The 20,673-nt window shown below is 32.3% G+C and overlaps 1 non-coding gene across 1 annotated transcript; it reads right to left on the reverse strand.

The window, feature by feature from the left end:
• Positions 1 to 1,519: 1,519 nt before the first annotated feature.
• Positions 1,520 to 1,626, reverse strand: LOC121223845 (small nucleolar RNA R71). Its single transcript, XR_005921311.1, has one exon. It is a non-coding gene; the product is annotated as a small nucleolar RNA R71 (small nucleolar RNA).
• Between the last annotated feature and the right edge of the window lie 19,047 nt (positions 1,627 to 20,673).

Consider the following 20,673-nt stretch of genomic DNA (forward strand, 5'->3'; position numbering starts at 1 on the left):
TTGTTGTTGTTATGAACATGTCTATGAATATTTGTTATCTTTTTATTATTAATTTAATAGAAATGGCTTAAATTTAATTCGTGTTAGGTTGATTGCATTTCGTCCACTTATGTTATTAAAATTATGTTTGTGTTGTTATAGGTCTTTGTAAATTGTTTGATTAAGTAAAATCATGATTATGTTATTCTTGCATTACAATTGTAAGGTAACTAATGAATTAATTATTAGTCGTATTAAAATTGTAATTAATTGACACAATACTTAATCAATGCATGTTTAATCTTCTAAGGTAGCTAAGGGTTAAATTAGCTACGGTATTAAATGTTACATTAGCATTGCATAACTTGCAAGATTATTGTGATTAAACCATTTCAATGTAGGTATATATTGTTACCTCACTTAATCTTTTACATGCTTATTAAAATTGATTAATTGTTTGAATTGACATAGTAATATGGTCAAGAGATTAGTTATTTTAGTAAGTCAGTATGTGTTATATTTAACAAATTACCAAGTTTCCATAAATTTATTCGTAACAACAAGAACATTGTTTTGGTAATATTAAGTTAAGAAATGTAATTAATCTAACATAGTTATGTCATCTTGATCAAAATCATCTTTTGAAATCATGCATTGGAATTTTTATTTTTATTAATTTTATTTTACTCAGTTAAACTTTAGTTTTTAATCACTTCATCAAACTCAAAATATTTTTAATTACTAAAGTGTTTGGATTTCATTTCATAAATAATTTTCTTAAACAGTCCCTGTGGGTACGATAAATCGACATTTACCTCTCACTTTATTACTTGTTGCGATTGTGTACACTTGCACATTTCCATCGTTCCATGTTTTTGGCATCGTTGCTGGGGACTGTTTTAAGAAGTCATTATTTGTGAATTTGTTAATTTTGCATTTTGGTTTTTTTAGTTCAGTTTTAACTTAATTTTTCTGTGTTTGTTTCAAGTGTTTATGAGTATTGATTAAATTATCGATTTACTCCTTATAGACCCTGAGGTAGAAAGAAGTTTTTGACAACGAAGAGGACAAGCAGTTCAGAGAAGGACCAAAGAGATGAACTACGAAAATTTGAATCAAGGAAACAGAGCAAACCTTGCTCAAAATCCTGTCTTTATTGATGATGATAGGGATAGAGCTCTAAGACAGTATGCCATTCTAGTGTTTCATAATCTTAATTCGGGTATTAGGAGACCCAAAATCAAGGCACAACAGTTCGAGCTAAAGCTAGTTATGTTCCAAATGCTTCAGATAGTGGGTTAATTAAGTGGAATGCCTACCAAAGATCCTCACATTCACTTAAGACTGTTTATGGAGGTGAGCAATTCTTTCAAGCTAGCTGAAGTACCCGAAGATGCACTACGATTAAAGTTGTTCCCATATTCACTAAGGGACAGAGCTCGAGCCTGGTTGAACTCATTGCCACCAAATTCCATTACCACATGGCAAGAGTTAGCAGAAAGATTTCTTGTCAAGTACTTCCCACCTAGCAAAAAATGCTAAGTTGAGGAACGAGATTACTACCTTCCAACAGTTGAATGATGAGTCCTTGTATGAGGCGTGGGAAAGGTTTAAAGAACTATTAAAAAGATGCCACCATCACAAAATCCCTCATTGCATCAAATTAGAAACGTTCTATAATGGTTTGAATACTCACACGAGAATGGTAGTAGACGCTTCTGCTAATGGAGCTTCCTTTCTAAGTCTTATAACAAGGCTTATGAAATCATCGAGAGGATTGCTAGTAATAATTATCAATGGCCAACCAATCAAGAAGTGTTAGGAAGATGAGTCATTGGAGTACATAAAGTGGATGCTCTCACTTCACTCGCATCTTTAGTATCCTAAATATCCTCAATGCTTAAAAATTTTACCACTAATGGGTTTAATAGTTTTTCAACTCAGCCACCTAAAATGTAGCATGTGTTTATTGTGGGGAAGGAAATTTGTTCGAAGAATGTCCATCAAACCCAGAATCCGTATATTACATGGGTAATCAGAACCAAAACCAAGGAACACAAGAACTGCAATCCAATTTTTATAACCCATCTTGGCGAAACCACCCTAATTTCTCTTGGAGTAACCAAAGGGCTGGACCCAGTAACACTTACGCCCAACCTAGACCAACCTAGCCACCTGTATTTACACAATAAGTTCAAAAAAAACTCCATCTGAAACATCCAATGGCTTAGAAAACCTGTTGAAGGCATACATAGCGAAAAATGATGCCTTAATCCAAAGCCAAGCAGCCACACTGAAAAACCTGGAAAACCAAATGGGCCAGCTTGAAACTAAACTCAGGAATCGACCACAAGGTGTTTTGCCTAGTGATATAGAGAAACTAAGAAACCCGGGGAAAGAGCATTGTAAAACATTAACATTGAGGAGCAGAAAGACATTAGAGCCCAACACTGTCGAAGTTAAAGAGGAGCCATTTGTTGCTCAAGATGCAGTGGAAGTTCAACCAAGTGTTAAAACTCTAATCTCACTAGAACCAGAATCTGTAAACTCTGAAAAGGTAATTTCAAAACCAGTCAACTCTGATAAGCGAACAACTTCATTAGATGTATAGTTTTCATAGAAGACGAATCAACCAGTTCCGGTAAAGAATCCTCCACCACCCAACCCTCAAAGAATTCAAAAACAGAAGCAAAAAGTCCAATTCAAGAAGTTCTTAGACGTACTCAAGCAACTTCATATCAACATTTTGTTGGTAGAAACACTTGAACAAATACCGAATTATGTCAAATTTATAAAGGATATCCTGTCTAAGAAACAAAGACTTGGAGAATTTGAGATGGTAACCGTGACGAAAGAATGTAGTGCATATCTTCAAGATAAACTACCCCCAAAGTTGAAGGATCTTGGATGTTTTACCATACCTTACAAAATTTGAGCAATGTATTGTGGTAAGGCACTATGTCCATGTTTAGAAAGTTGGGGATAGGTGAAGTTAGACCTACTAAGGTTACACTTCAATTAGCAGATCGATCTTTAGCACATCCAAAAGGAAAAATCAAGGATGTATTAATACGTGTAGACAAATTTATTTTCCTGCTGACTTTGTTATTTTAGAGTTTGAAGTAAGTAAGGAGGTGACAATCGTCCTAGGAAAGCCTTTCATAGAAACCGAAAAGACCCTTATTGATGTGCAGAAGGGTGAGCTTACTATGTGTGTTCAGGACGATTAGGTAACATTTAATATTTTTAAGTCTATGCAATTTCTTGACACAGTTGATGATTTTTCTGCAGTATCCGAGTTAGAGGAATTAAATCATGGAAAAGGAATTCAACTATGTTGAGGATCTATTGGAGCAAATTTTGGCATCAGACCTTCCAAGTGATGAAGAGGGGAAGGAATACTTAGCTTTGCTAGAAGCTAATCAAAGGGGATTTAATCCGCAATCTTGCTTTTAATCTTTGGAGTTAGATAGTAGAGATTATGTCCAGCCAAAAGCGTCAATTGAGAAGCCACCTAAATTAGAACTGAAGGTACTTCCCTCACATTTAAAATATGTTTATTTAGGTAACATTTCTACTTTGCTTGTGATTATTTCAGAATAGTTGACTGAAGAGCAAGAAGAGAAACTCATCTTAGTATTGAAACAATTTAAGAAGGCTATTGGATGGACCATAGTTGATAGTCGTGGCATTAGTTTTTCTGTATGCATGCACAAGATTATCCTAGAACATGGTAAGAAGGGGACGATTGATGGACAACGGAGGCTGAACCCCATCATGAAGGACGTGGTAAAAAAGGAAATCATTAAGTGGTTACATGCGAGTATAATTTACCCCATCTTAGACAGTTTGTAGGTAAGTCCAGTCTAGTGAATGCCAAAGAAATGAGGTATTATGATCATTGAGAATGAGAATAATGAGTTAATACCAACTAGAACGGTTATAAGATGGAGAATTTGCATAGATTACTGTAAGTTGAACAAGGTGATTAGGAAAGATCATTTTCCTTTGTCGTTCTTGGACCAGATGCTGGACAGACTCGCGGGGTGAGATTATTACGTTTTTCTTGATGTATACTCGGGGTATAATTAGATTACAGTAGCGCTAGAAGATCAACACAAAGCAAAATTTACATGCTCGTATAATACATTTGTTTTTAGACGCATGCCGTTTGGTTTATGTAATGCACATGTTATATTTCAAAAATGTATGATGTCTATTTTTACTGACATAGTTGAGAAGTATTTGGAAGTTTTTATGGATGATTTTTTAGTATTTGGAGATACATATGATGATTGCCTAGCCAATATAGCCAAGGTATTAAGGTGATACGAAGAAACAAACCTCATACTTAACTGGGAAAAGTGTCATTTCATTGTACGAGAAGGTATTATTCTGGGGCATCAGATAATAAGACATAGGATCAAGGTAGATAAAGAAAAAGTAGATCTTATTGAGAAACTCCCACCTCCAACATCTATAAAGGGTGCTAGGAGCTTTTTAGGCCATGTCGGTTTCTATCGGAGATTTATCAAGGACTTCTCCAAAATTGCTAAACCTTTATGTAAATTATTGGAGAAGGACACGATGTTCAAATTTGATGAGGAGTGTTTAAGAGCTTTCTATGATTTGAAGAGTTGGTTAGTTTCAGCACCCATCATCATCACACCGGATTGGGAATTTCCATTTGAATTGATATGTGACGCAAGTGACTTCACAATAGGAGCTGTAATGGGCTAATGAAGGAACAAGTTTTTCATCCCATCTACTAAGCAAGTCAAAATCTGACGAGAGCTCAATTAAATTATATAGTAATAGAGAAAGAGTTACTTGTTATTGTGCTTGCTTTTGACAAGTTTCGATCTTATCTTATAGGACCAAAGTGACAGTCTATATGGATCATTCGACAATTAAGTATTTGCTTGCCAAGAAGGACACTAAGCCGAGATTGATTTGATAGGTACTTCTACTCCAAGACTTTGATCTAGAAATTTAAGATTTAAAGGGAGTAAAAAACCAAGTAGCAGACCACTTCTCTAGATTAGAGCCGCAAGAAGAGACTTCTCCACTTATACCTATTTAGGAGACATTCCTAGATGAACACATACTTAAGGTAAATCATATCCATAATACCCCTTGGTTTGCTAATTTTGCTAACTTTCTAGCTTGTGGTTTGATTCCTCTTAATAAGTCATATCAACAAAAGAAAAAGTTTCTTCATGATGTGAAGTACTATTTCTGGGAGGAACCATACTTGTTCAGAAAGTGTGCAGATCAAAGCATCAGGAGATGCATGGCAGAAGATGAAGTACCTAATATTTTATATCATTGTCGCACAGCTCCGAGTTGGGGACACTTCAGAGGTACACGTACTACAGCCAAAGTATTGCAAGCTAGATTCTTTTGGCTAACACTATTTAAAGACACGTATGCCTATGTAAAGAGTTGTGATCGATGCTAGAGGGTTGGAAACATCACCAATAGAAATGAGATGCCCCAGACAAACATTATTGAGGTAGAATTATTCAATGTTTGGGGATTGACTTTCTTGGTCCTTTCCCTCTACCTTTTGGTCACAAGTACATATTGGTAACAGTAGACTATGTGTCTAAGTGGGTTGAGGCCGAGGCATATCCGACGAACGATGCCAAAGTTGTGGTGAAGTTTTTTGTAGAAACATGTGTTCATAAGGTTTGAAACTCCTAGGGCTATCATTAGTGATGAGGGATACCATTTTGTGAACAAATGGTTGAAATGGTTACTCAAAATACATGGAGTAAAGCACAAGTTTGCCACAGCTTACCACACGCAGACGAATGGGCAAACTGAACTGGCGAACAAAGAGATAAAATGCATAATCGAGAAGGTAGTTTGTTTGAACCGACGAGACTGGTCTAAAAGACTAGATGATGCTTTATGGGCCTACAGGACTGTAACACCCCTAATCTGAGACCGTAGCCAGAGTCGAGCTCGAGGCATCACTTTACTTAACTTATTAGTTCGGGGCATAAAAATTTGCTTTTAAAATTTATCTCACTATTTATAATAAAGCTGTCCACTCGCATAGCAGTCACTAAATTATTTATAACTCGAGCTACGAAACTCAAAATTTAAATACATAAATTTTCCTTGAAACTAGACTCATATATCTTGTTACCATAAATTTTTCAGAATTTTTGGTTCAGCCAATTATACAGTTTATTAGTTAAAGTCTCCCCTATTTCACCATTCAACTGTCCTGACCTTTTTCCACTAAAAATAAGTTTTCTCATTGTAGGATTTTCATATGGTGTTCTCACTTGTTTCTACAGAAAATAGACTCAATAATGAATCTATAAATATAAATTAAAACTCATAAATATTTTTGTACAATTTTTAGTGATTTTCCAAACTTAGAATAGGGGACTCCAAAATAGTGTTGATCTTATCTCACCAAAATTCACATATCTTAAAATATAAAATTCTTTTTTCTAAACCGTTATTTTTCCTTGAAAATAGACTCAAAAAGATTTCATTCTATATATCATACACTCTATAATTCATTTTATACTATCCTAAGTGATTTTTTCAAAATCACGTCACTACTGCTATTTGAAATCTGTTTCTTTGCAAATTATTACTCTTTCATGATTTCTATGCATAATTTATCACATAGACATGTATAACAACAAACACCTTCATACTTAGACATTTTGACAACCATTCATCATTAGATATTTACACATCATTGTTTAGCAAAATCATAATACAACATTCAAAATAAGTAAGTCTCTATACATGCCATAGTTCAAACATAGTTCATCATAAAATACTGAGTCGTTGTGGTTGAAAGTATGGACGATCTCTGACGTCTTTAGGATCCTCGACTTTGATTAATAATGCTATATAAAAAGAAAATAATCAAAGTAAGCATAATGCTTAGTAAGTTTACAAGTAAATAAATAGTAACATTAAACACAAATAATAATAACCAAGTAACATAATCTTTAATTTCCTCTTTACTTGATCTCTTACTCATTCACTTACTTGTTTACTTAGATAACTCATAATTATAACTTACTTTTATCTTGCTGAAATGTTGATTCTCAATGGGTAACGTAATATACTCTTAACTCTTATAACTCACTTGAACTTGCCATTTATGCTTTTAACTGAACTTTCATGGACATAAGTTATTTACTAGCCTGTTGAACCACATTGGAATAATAAGGATACTTGGGTCTCTTTTTGATAATAACATGACAAAGCCATGTCCCAGACATGGTCTTACATGGGATGTTTCATGTACTGCCAATGCCATATCCTAGATATGGTCTTACATGGGAGTTCTCACATCGGTGCCCATGCCATGTCCCAGACATGGTCTTACGGGGGACCTCTCATCTCAGTGCCAACGACATGTCCTAGAGATGGTCTTACATGGGACCTCTCGTCTCGGTGCCAATGACATGTCCCAGGCATGGTCTTACATGGGATCTCTCATGATCTCAAGGATGCAAATGCCATGTCCCTGACATGGTCTTACATGGGATCTCTTTACCCAAATGTCATGACATTTGTATCCAATACCTTCCTTATGCTTCAACGAGACTTTTTAATATCAATTCTCTATCATCTCATACTTGAGTCAATATCAAATAAATTCATGAAATAAATACATAATTGCTGGAAATTAGCAGCATTAATAATAATTATTAAAATATTGTATTTATTTACCGTATACTTACCTCAGTAGCAAATATAGCCAAACTTATCAATTTAGTCTTCAACTTTATTCTTTCCTTAATCTAACCTCAAATTCTGTTCTTCTTGATCTATAATAGCAAATTTAACTTATTTAATACTCACATTCATTAAAACAGCCCTCGACTCTAACTTTGGAAAATTTACAATTTTGCCCCTAAATTTTTACATAATTATGCTTTTGCCCCAAAGTTCAAAAATTAAATTTCATCTCATATTCTTATGTTACATAACATGCTGAACATTTTTCTCTTCTATGACAACATCAAATTCTCACTCTAACACTTACTTATGCACATTAGGGATTTTTACCGATTATGTCAACTTACTCGTTTTCGCTTAAAATCGGCTAGAAAAAGTTGTTTAACATAATTTATAGGTTCATATTCTATCATAAAACATCAAAATAAACACTTTTCACCTATGGGTATTTTTCCAAATATAAACCCTAGGTTAAATTATTGCTAGAATAAGTTAAATTAAGCTACTAGGATCTCAAAAACGTAGAAAGCATTAAAAACGGGGATTAGAATCACTTACTATGAGCTTGAAAAAGTGTGAAAACCCTAGCTATGGTGTCTTTCCAAATTCGGCAGCAAGCTATGGAGAAGATGATATTTTTTCCATCTTTTTCCCTTTTTATTCTTTTTATTATTCATTTAATAAAATACCCTTCAGTAAAACTTTAGTTATTTTTATCTATACATGCCTATTTTTGTCCATGGAAATTTTATGGTCTAATTATTATTTAAAGACCTCTACTTTGATTATGCACTTCAAATAAATCCTTTATCATCTTAAACTCATATTTACCCACTTTTGCAATTAAGTCCTAATAGGCAATTTAGGCATGCAATCAATAAAATTTCTTATCAATACTTTAATACTTATATCTAATCACTCGATAAATCCTAAAAATTAATAATAATTTTCTCTTTAAATCAAATTTGTAGTTACAAAACCACTATTCTGATAACCTTGAATTTGGGCCATTATAAGGACAGCATACAAGACACCTTTAGGAATGTCACCCTATAGGTTGGTTTTTGGGAAAGCCTGTCATCTACCCTTGGAGTTAGAACATAAACTTACTGGGCTCTCCAACAAATCAACTTAGACCTTAAGCTTACTAAAGAGAAATAGATGCTTCAACTCAATGAGTTATAAGAGTTCCTAATGTTCTCATACAAGAATGCCAAACTATTCAAGGAAAGACTTAAAAGATGGCATGATAAGCACATCCGATTTCAAGAATTTGAAGCAAGTCAGCAAGTTTTTTTGTTCAATTCCAGATTAAGGTTTTTTCTAGGTAGTTGAAATCATGTTAGTCTAGTCCATTTACAATTCACCGAGTTTTTCCATATAGAGTTGTCGAACTTCAAGGTAAGAAAGGTAATTTTCGAGTTAATGTTCAACGCTTAAAACATTACTGGGGGATAAAATTGAGCGGGATAAAGTCATGTTCATTTTATCAAATATTTAACTTTTTTCTCATTTTCTTTTTAAATAAATAATTTAGGGTATATTTTCAGGATTAGTATGTTTAAATAAATTCTATCTAGGAGATTGAAACTTAAGCGGGATCGCTTGTGACCCCTCCAATCTTTCTTGGGAATTGATTTTAACATAGTCTTCTGAGAAATTATTCTCTAAATGACAAAATAAATTAAGGGTCAATTTTGATGCAAGCTCTAATTGCAACTCAATTTTCAAATTTTCTTTAAGTTTAGGTACTTAATTGAATTATTTGAAAAAGTTGGTTGTTCTTTTTTGTAAATATTAAAAATTAATTGTCTCTTTTTGTAAATATTTTTAAAGGAAGCTAAAATAAATTTTTTTAATTTATTTATTTTTAATAAGGTGACAATAATCAATATATAATTATATTTATTATAATATATATTAAATATTATCAACTTTATATAGAATTAGAATTATTTTAACTTTATCTTATTTTAGTAAAATTTATTTTAATAAATCAAGTGTCAGCAAATAATATTTTAATATACATATATTAATTATTATTTGTTATTAATTTTATGAGGAATTAGGACTTAGAATATTTTACTATTAAATTGCTCTAAGAGTTCTAATTGAATTCCTTCCTCCATTCAGTATAAATTCTACCAACCTTCTCCATCATTCACCATCCATCAAACTAACCTACATTCACCCGTTCCACCGCCGACCCTAGCATCCAAAAACCACCAAGTGCTACAGCTCCTAACCACCATCAGTAGCACCGCCGAGTAGCGCCTATTCGACCAGCAGTTGCACACGTACTTGGTGCACCTGCCTAGCAACTCCTGTACCAGCTCTCGCACGCTACTGCAGTCGCTCATGCCAGGCCTCACTCGATGCAACAGCCCTACTGTCCCTGCACGCATCAACCCTGCTCGCGCCTTGCTTGCGCACCAGCCCCATATGCTGCTGCGGTTCTTTGCTCCAAACCTGTGCGTACCTTTTCACAACCCGCACACCCTTGTTACCTTTGCACCACACTTCCATCTCATTTAGCCACCAACCAATCACCCTTCCAACCAACCCTCAATTAAAACCTTTTGCTTCTAATTTCATTTATTGAGTACTTAATTTTTATACAAAGGTGGTAAGAAAATTTTTCTCCTAAATTTCAATTAATTTTTCTCCTAAATTTCAATTTTATTTGATTATTTTAATTCTTTAATTTATTGAATTATTAATATTTCATGCAAATTGAATTTTTGAGAAAATTTGTTTTCATCTTATGTTCAAGTTAATCATGCCTTGCAAAAGAACTCGTGCCTCTGTCCAAATTGAAGAATTACAAAAAAAAATTCACTGTGACGAAGCCAAAGAGAGATACGATAGCATTTTCAAGAATCAACAAATGCACCCTGAAAAACGCTTTACACTGAAAGAAAGCAACTATATCGATTTCATGACGCGCATTTGACAAATTGCTGAAGCCCTTAATTAAGATTTATTTTGTGAGAAAATACCTAGTACAGATGAGGAATTAGTTCACGAATTTATCTGAATTTGACCTCAAATGAATTAACAAAAGTTTTTTCCCGAGAAATCAAGGTACCAATAAGCTCAAATGCTATTAATGAATTCTTTGAATTACCTGATTTTGAAGAAGACGAATATTTTTTCTTAAGAAGAAATATTGAGACTGAAAATCTGCAAGAAATTCTCGAGGAACTTACAGTTCTGGGTTCTAAGTGGACTGTGTCAAAGCATGGAATTCACACTTGTCGTAGAGGATATTTGACACCACTAGCGAAGGTATGGTTCTATTTCATTCGGTTCAACCTTATGCCTATTTCACATGGAACCACAATTTCATTAGAGCGAATCGTCTTGTTATACTCGACCTTAATGGTAAAGACCATTGATGTGGGAAAAATAATTTTGAGACAAATGCGAAATTGTGACACTAGACGTTCTAGCCCAGCTTACTTTCCCTTTATGATAACAATTTTGTGCTTGAAAACTAAAATTCTTGCAAACTTAAAGAAGACAGGTTATAGCCAGGGCACAATCATAGATTGGGACCTCTACCGAATAGCCAGAGATCCTTTTCTATAGCAACGAGCTGAAGAGAGTGAAGATCTCGAAGAAGAAGAAAAAGATCCCACAAAGATTGAACTAATGTAGTCAGCTGAAATCCCTAATAAGGCAGAACCAATGCAACCAATAACCAAATCTGACCTGGCAACCTCAGCATTTAGAACTCAATCGCCTCGCCCAAATCTTCAAGATGAGCTATCAAAGTTGAGGGACATAATGCAACATATACAGTAGCAGCAATAAGCTTACTGGAGATATTCAAAAATACGGGATGACTCAATGAGAAGCACTCTTACGAAAATATTCAATGACCCGTTTATTTTTGTGCCTGAGTTTCCAGATTTTGTATTTGAACCATAGAATCCAATATCGAAGAAGGAACAAAGCAATTCATGCAAAAACAAAGATGATAGAGCAAAAGAAAAGTCAGATTCTGAAGGATCTGTAAGTAAATAAAAAGTGGGGGATCTTTACTTTATTTTATTTTATTTCTTAGGTTATTTAATGTTTTAGGATTAGGTTGTATTAGTTTGTTTATCTCTCGCACAATAAAACAAGAGGTGGAAATCATAAATAAAAATGAACAAGTTGCAAAGTACAAAGTGTGGCAATAGATATATACAAGTCTAGGATTGGATCTTGAGAGAGCTCGGTACTTAAGAAGTTAATTTGACTCACCTCCTCTTTTCTAGAATCCTAACTGGGGTATAGTATCTATTCACTTCTAACAATGAGGACATTGTTCATCTAAAGTAGGGGGACCAAAAAAAATTGAAATTATTTCTTCTCAGAATAAAATTTTCTTTTAATTATTGTTAGGTTATATTTTGTTCAAGAATTTGAAATTTTGTTAAGTATGCTAAACTTCAGTATAAATAAAGTTCTATTATTTCAATAATTGTATGTTAGCTGAATTATGACATAAATGTACTCTTAATGAAGTATGTAAATCATACCATAAAATTTTTACTTCCTTAGGAAGGTTAGGCATGCATGAAAGTTTAAGTCTCTAGAATTGACTTAGTAATTTCTTGAGGTGAAATCCTAGAAAGCATGGAATGTTGAAATGATTTAGGCAAACTTTTGTTTAGACCGTTTGAGCCTTTCAAGCCAACCTTGATGAATTTTGATCCTTTTTAAACCCAACTTTGAGATTATATGACCTAATTTTATTTGAACCTTTGCAATATTTAGCCATCACTTCTCTCATAATTATCTTTAAATTGTCCCAAACACTAGACTCAGTCTATTTAGAATATTCTTTGAAAATAAGTTTGGGGGAGTTGAAAAGAAGTATCAAATGCTCAAAAAAGTTGTAGTACATACAGTAAAATGCTCGTGTAAAAAGAAGAACAAGAAAGAGCATATGTACTCGAAAGAAATAGATGTACAAAAGAGCATGTAAAAACAAAATGAGTCGGTGTATTGAAGGTATTTCTTTAGAAGGTTCAATACAAGCTGAGTCTAGGGTATTTACCCTAAATTTATCTGTCTTTTACCTGCCCCTAGCCAAGCCACGTTACAACCTATTTAAAATATCTATTGATTCAAGTTTCTATGCTACCTACATTAGTGGAGAAAAATTTCTATGTTCAACATATGAAGGCATAAATTAAACTTAAATAGTATAGCTTAATCTTAAATAAGGGAATAAAATCAAATTGGTAGGGATTTAACATGTCATTATTGAGAAACATTTAGTCTATTTTTGCTATCATAACAATAATTGAGATTAATTTGAACGATATGTATACTTAAATTGCATAAATCTCAAAATTTTTGTTCTTGAGCATAAGTATACTAAATTCATAACTTTGAGAAAGAATGTTTTCTGAAGGAATTTTTCAAATTTGTTTCCACGAAGTTCTTTTCAATTTGTGCATTACATGGGATGAGTAATGAATTAAATTTGGGGGTGTGGAAACACGAAAATATATAGACTTTTTCATACCCTTTAACTCAAATTCATGCAGTTTTGTAGTAAATCTTGTTGAAAAATATTTATAAATATAAAATAATTAAATTACACTCAAATTATTAACATAATTAATTTTAATTAGTTTTCTAATAAATTTTTATAAATTTTGATTTATTTTCGATAGATTTGCACAATGGGTGAAAATTGGTTCGGTAGACACTACTAGAGGCAAAATCGAGAAGCGATTTTGAAGCATTGAGGCGAATTAATTTTTTAGCATAAGATGGTCCAACTGATGAATATTAATATATAATATAATTAATTTTAACTATATCCAATTTATTTTGGGTAAAAAAATTATTATTAATTATATTATGAAATGAGGTCTAATTGTGTTAAACCGAAAAACTGATCCAACATAGCAAATGGGTTGCCTAAGACCATCCAACATGCTGACCCAATCATCTCAAATTAGCTGATTATATTTGACTTGCAAATCAGCCCTTGAAGTTTCCTTTAAATTGCATTCAAACCCCTCCACTTTCTGTACTTTTATAGACTCACCCCAAGCTAAATTTAGCAAGTTTGAAACATTCAAACTTGCCACATGTGTGGCCGACCAAGGGGGCATATGGCTGCTGATTTTTTGATATTTTTAGCAATCAATCCAACTTATAAATACCCCCTTCCCCTTTTCATTCAACACAGCTTTCATTCCTCACATCTCTCTTACTTTCTCTCCTTTGTTTTTCTCTTTTTCTTGTCCATTTTCCTTGTCGATTTCCCTCTTGGAAAAGAGCCATTCAACCACCTTGGATAGCAACATTCAAGTTCTTGTAGAAGCCTTGGTTCCACAAGAACGAGCAGAGCAAACTAGTCAGGCTTCGAAGTAACACCAAATTTGATTCCAGTTCCCTATCCTTTAACTTTTATTATTGTTGTTATGAACATGTCTATGAACATTTATTATGTTGTTATTCTTAATTTAATTGACATGACTTAAATTTAATTCGTGTTCAGTTGATTGCATTTCGTCCACTTAAGTTATTAAAATTATGTTTGTGTTGTTATAGGTCTTTGTAAATTGTTTGATTAAGGTAAAACATGATTATGTTATTCTTGCATTACAATTGTAAGATAAATAATGAATTAATTATTAATCATATTGAAAATGTAATTAATTGCACAATATTTAATCAATGCATGTTTAATATTTTATGGTAGTTGAGGGTTAAATTAGCGACGGCCTTACATAACTTGCAAGATGATTGTGATTAAACTATTTTAATGTAGGTATATTTTGTTACCTCACTTAATCTTTTACTTGCTTATTAAAATTGATTAATTGTTTGAATTGGCATAGTAATATGTTCAAGAGATTAGTTAATTTAGTAAGCCTGTATATGTTATAGTTAACAAATTACTAATTTGCCGTGAATTTATTCGTAAAAACATGAACATTTTTTTTGTAATATTAAGTTAAGAAATGTAATTAATCTAACACAATTATGTCATCTTGATTAAAATTATCTTTTGAATTCATGCATTGGAACTTTTATTTTTATTTTATTTTATTTTACTCAGTTAAATTTTAGTTTTTAATCACTTCATCAAAATCAAAATATTTTTCATTACCAAAGTGTTTGGATTGAATCTTATAAATAATTTTCTTAAACAGTCCCTGTGGGTACGATAACTCGACATTTACTTGTCACTTTATTACTTGTTGCGATTTTGTACACTTGCACATTTCCATTGTTCTAGTAACTAAACCCTAAAAAGACTAATTGACCAAAGTGGGAGTAGTTAGCTTAGGTTTAGGGTTTCTAAACTAGTTAGTTGGATTAGGTTGAATCTGATCAAACCTTAGAATTGATGACTTTAGGAAGTAATTTAGGTAGATGAGACCAAAAGGGTACGATCCTTGGAATACTTCTGAAGTATTTTTGTTGTAAAAAATTATTACAATTTGACCTGTTTGCTTGAAGATATTACATTCTCATTCTCAATTCAATTGCATAATTCTAAGCCTCAATTCTTGGATGCTGGGGCACAGTCAAATTCTAAGGGGTATTACATGATCGGGTCATAATATGGAAAAAAAATTATATTAGTTGACGAACCTAAACATGTTCTTAGTCTAATAAAAAATGAGCAAACCAATTGAAAGACTAATATGTCATCTCTCAAGTCCAATTGGAGAGATGTTTTGTCTTGGGTATCAGAGCATATGAAAGATAGCTTGTGAACAGGTTTAATAGAATCCGTAGAGGCCAGTATAGATATGAAATGAATCAAAGGATTTGAAAATGAAATGTATAACACCCCTTACCCATCCCCATCACCAGAATCAAGTTACGGGATGCTACAACAAATAGCGAAACAATTACATTTGATTTTAAATTAAGAATTCATTTAAACATTCAATAATTCTCATGCATTCACACAAAATCATGCTTTGCAAACAAATTTGGGTTTAAATTAAGCTTACGAAAGCTCTAAAATTGACCCAAAATCAATGAATGACTATTTTAAAACTTTTATAAAAAGAAGGGCAATAATGTAAAATAGGGGTCACGCGGCCATGTGCCTCGGCTGAAACCGTGTACCAATGGACCCACATGGTCATGTATCCAGGTTCTCTAACTAACTATGACCGTGTGGATCAAAGTGCAAAAATTCAACAAAAGTCACATAGCCGTGTGGTTGGGTTGTGTAACTAACTAAGGTCGTGTGAAAAGTTAAGTGACAAAATCTACAGTACTCACATAGTCGTGTGGCCAGCCCGTGTATAAATTTCCCCTAAATTCACATATGGTCGTGTCACCTGCCCGTGTATGACACCGACCGTGTGCCAACCCGTGTGAAACCAAAATAGCCCATTTGATGCATAATGCAAACCAACCTTCCAAAATGACCTAAAATGCATTCTTTAACCAACCAAACTTGTTCAAAACATTCACATTCCCAAGCCAAAACATAAATTACAACAAATCCCTAAGCATACAACCAATATGCCACATTTGACACCAACACCAACATTAAACATAAGTCATCACAAGTCATACAAAAAATTTTAATCATTCCATACCATAAGCTAGATCATATGCATATCATCTTCTAAGCTTTTCCATTCACATATGCATCACTATATGCAAAAACTTTGCAAACAACCATTCATCATTTCCTTAAGATTACCATATATATATATTCAAAGCTCAACAATACCAAAAAAACATACATTACAATACAAGTATTTGACCATCATATATACATGCCACATATAATCAAGTTCGAAACAATCAAAAGTCTACCAATTTAGGAGACGAAGGGTGTGTACTTCTCGCTGATCTGATCAATACATTCCCAACGTCTAAAATCTATAGAGAAATTAGTAATCACGAGTAAGTATTATGAATACTTAGTAAGCTCATACATTTTAAACAAGTAACTTACCTTATTCATTTAACATATATACAATTCGTTATTCAAAACAATTTCCCTATCATGGCATAACACAACAATGTCAAATAGGTGAGATTTTGGTTTATGATCGTACTTGTAATCTCAAATAACAATATACCAAGTCCAAATAAATATACATGTATTCATCATTCATCTTTAACCAACATTAGCTTCACAATTCCACATCTCTAGTATTTTGTTTTACCTACTGAAACCTTGTAAAAGAACTCGATACACACATGAAAATAACATCTGATGCTCGTTCGAGCTAATCATATACATTAGTGTCAAGTTACCCGTCCAGGATCAACCTTTAGCGACATAGTAAATAGCCTAGCCAAGGTTGTATATACATGTAAGGTTACCCGTCTAGGCTAAACCTATAAAACGACATTAGGTTACTCGTCCAAGCTAAACCTGTGTCAAATGTATCTTCGAGTCTACAACAAATGCTGAAGCTCAGTATCATTTAAAATCAACATGTAACCTCATGTACGAGACTTTTACTAAGTTCATCGAGATTATCCCAACACTTCAATTCAGTACGATTTCATTACGATGAAGTCCAATTCCAAGTTGTATACTAATTCATAAACCATCTAAACTTTCAATAGAACATATATAAGAATTTAGACATAACTTAAGAGCAACTTAGACTTATTTATATCGTATGAACTTACTTGGAAAACAACAACGATTTAGATGCCAAGAACTATTCAGCAGTTTTTTCTTTTTCGCGTAGATCCTCCGGTTGTTGTAAATCTCGATCTAAATCATAATTTAACTCAATTATATATTCCAAACATCATTCAAAAGTATAATATTTATGTGACAGTTTAATTTCATCTATGGAGTAATTCCTCAAGTTTTGCATTTATTACAATTTAGACCTTAAAACCAAAAATGCCATAATGTTCAAATTTGAGCTTCGATTTCAAAATTGATCTCATGTTCATCCTTCTATAGTTCATTAAAACCTACATTTATAGATTTTTTTATGTTAATTTCAAATTTATTATATTTTAGCTTCTATGTTCAAAATTAGCAACTTTTACTTTACAAACTAGTCATTTTACATATCTAAGCTTCAAATCTAACCAAATAACCACAAAAGCTTAAGGAATACATCAAACTTTAATAGTTTCATGAAATAGTCCCTAGGTTAGCTAAATCAAGCTCTCAAGATCTTAAAAACATAAAAAATACAAGAAACGTGCTTGAAATCACTTACTAATTGATGAACTAAAGTTAAAATGAATGGAACCCTAAGTTTTCATCCCCTTTCCGTAGGAAAGATAAAGATGATGAAAAAATGGTCTTATCTTTTTTCTTTTAAATTCTCTATATACATTGATTAAGTTATTAAACCTTAGTTAACATTAATTTAATTCAATCTAATTATCATTAAGCCCACCTAAGTGGATGATGGCATCACCATCCACCATTCACAACTAAAAAAGGGTTTAATAAATCAATTGATCCCTATTATAAATAGAAATTCATAGTGATAAAACTTTTACCTCTTTTACAATTTAGTCCTGGTACCTTATTTAATCATTCAATCAACAAAATTATCATACTAAAATTCAATATAACCCTAATATAGACTCGTAAATATTAATTAATAATATTTACCGACTCAATCATCAGAAAATAGGGTTCCAAAATCGTCATTTTTGGTACCACTAAAAATAGGTTATTACACAAATGAGAAAAAGAAATAAGATTGTGTTATATATGATTATATGATATAATGATAGCATGTGTATGATCATATTTATATATGAATGTGTTATGTAACAATAGATTGGCATAAAAATTGATACATAAGACAAATATATATATCGATTGATGATGTTGGAAGTTAAATTATGTTTTGATTGCATCTTTTGGCATGCTATTTGATAAGTAATATTGTCTTAAATCATGAAAATATAACTGAGCTTTATCGCTTAGCGTACGGTTTGTTTATTCCGTATGCAAGTATTTATAGATCTCGAAGACTCAATGAGTGATTCAACATCTAGTCCGCAGCACTCGACTTAACAATGTTTGTATAATTCCCTTACAATTTTGATATATGACATGTACCTAAGGTTGAGTTACTTTTATAATGTAATGGTCATTTTGAAATTATGAGTTAGTAATGTTAGTTTGAGCCTACTGTATATGGATTGTTAAATGCATATATGAAATCTATATAAGTAGTTGAAATGGCTAAAATTTTGGCAATGGAACACATGTTGAGTTGGTTTTCAAATTGAATTGTCAATTAGGTAGATTTGGAAAAAAAAATGTAACTTCCTGTTTATTATTGGTGTTGGAAACAGTGGTTACGGAACCACAAATTCGACGAGTGAGTCCGTAAATATTATTATTTAATATTTACAAGTCAAATATAATATTATATTGAATTTTGATTTGATAATTTTTGGTAATTAAATGAATATTTAAGTACAAGTGATTTGTTCCTTAAGTTAAGTGGTTTTGGAAAATAAGGTATCGGGACCTCATTTCTGTAAATCGAGCCCGTAAAGTGATTATATAGGTGTATTGAAATTTGGTCTTAAAATTTTGAAGTTTAGATAGTCAATTAGGTAAAAAAGACTAAATCGTAAAAGCTGCAAAATTTAATCACTATTGGTTTATAAGGGCTAAATAGGTTTAAATTAATTGTTGGATGGTTTTAATTGAAAAATATGACATATTTACTTTAGTTGGTTGGTTAATGAATGACTTCAGTATAAAAATTATATGTTTTATTATAATTTAATAAAGTTAAAAGTTAATAAATAAAATAAGGAAAAAGTTGCCATTTTTATTCCCATCTCCTTCAACCTTTCTTCAACCAAAAACCATTATTGAGTAAGGAAGTATTCGACCAATCTTTATGTCTCTTGCATGGTATGTGTTTTGAATATGTTTTCAATGATTTTTATGTTTTGAGATCATTGTAACTTAATTTAGCTAACCTAGGGATTAATTTGTAAAACTGTTAAATGTTTTGATTTATGAAATTGATGAATTGGTGATGTTTTTAAAGTTTTATGATAAATTTATATGCTTGATAGTTAAATAGGACAATTTTGTAAAGTGATTTTGGTTAATTTTTAAGTTAAAGGACTAAATTGCTAAAATAGTAAAGTTATATGAAATTCTTGTAAAAATATGATGAATATGGGCTGTGTGGGAATTATAGAAAATTCGGCTGGCCTTATTTGGATTAAATTGTTATTGAATTGAAAGTTTCAGTTTTATGGACTAAATTGAAAGTTTAGGGTAAAAATGTAAAATATTGATAAAAGGTCAAATATGTGAATTTTAATATTTAAAAGTATTTGAAATGGACAACTGAATTAAATTATTATATTTAGATCAAGAAATGAGTCAATCAGACATTAATTGTGGGAAAGGAAAGTTAGCGGGGTAATCATCAGTGTTACGTTCGTAATCGTTTTTTATTAGGTTAGTTCGTATGTTGATTAAACTAGTTAATTTTTGTTTTTGATGATTTATTAAATATTATATGTAATGAATGTAATTAATTGATTTATGTATATGGCAACTTATGAATTGGAATAAATTGCAGAGTTGATGATTATGTCTAAAAATGGAAACTATATGGATGAGTTCTTGTAATGGTATGATGTGAATAAAGTTAAATGACTTGGATATGTAATGTCACCCGTATGAACCTCATGAAGGCTTAGGATACAAATGACATGTCATTAGGGTTATTATAGTTCAGGTGCTGGTCTTGAATGTCCTATTGATGGCTGAGGTCTTGCATTTGTTAGGGATTCTCCACAGCTCGTGTAAGCAACATCATGTAGCCTAACATCCTGATCCACAGCTCATGTGAGTAGGCCCATTTCACAGCTCGTGTGAGCATTTACAGTCACACTTTGTGTGAGCATTATTCTCGTGTATCCTGTAACGCACCAAAATTTAGGCCTAGAAGTATTGGGCCTTTAGGAAGGGAACGGTTAGGACGCTGAGCATAAAAATTTATG

This window comes from Gossypium hirsutum, chromosome D11 (genome assembly GCF_007990345.1).
Source record: "Gossypium hirsutum isolate 1008001.06 chromosome D11, Gossypium_hirsutum_v2.1, whole genome shotgun sequence".
Classification (NCBI taxonomy): Eukaryota; Viridiplantae; Streptophyta; class Magnoliopsida; order Malvales; family Malvaceae; genus Gossypium; species Gossypium hirsutum.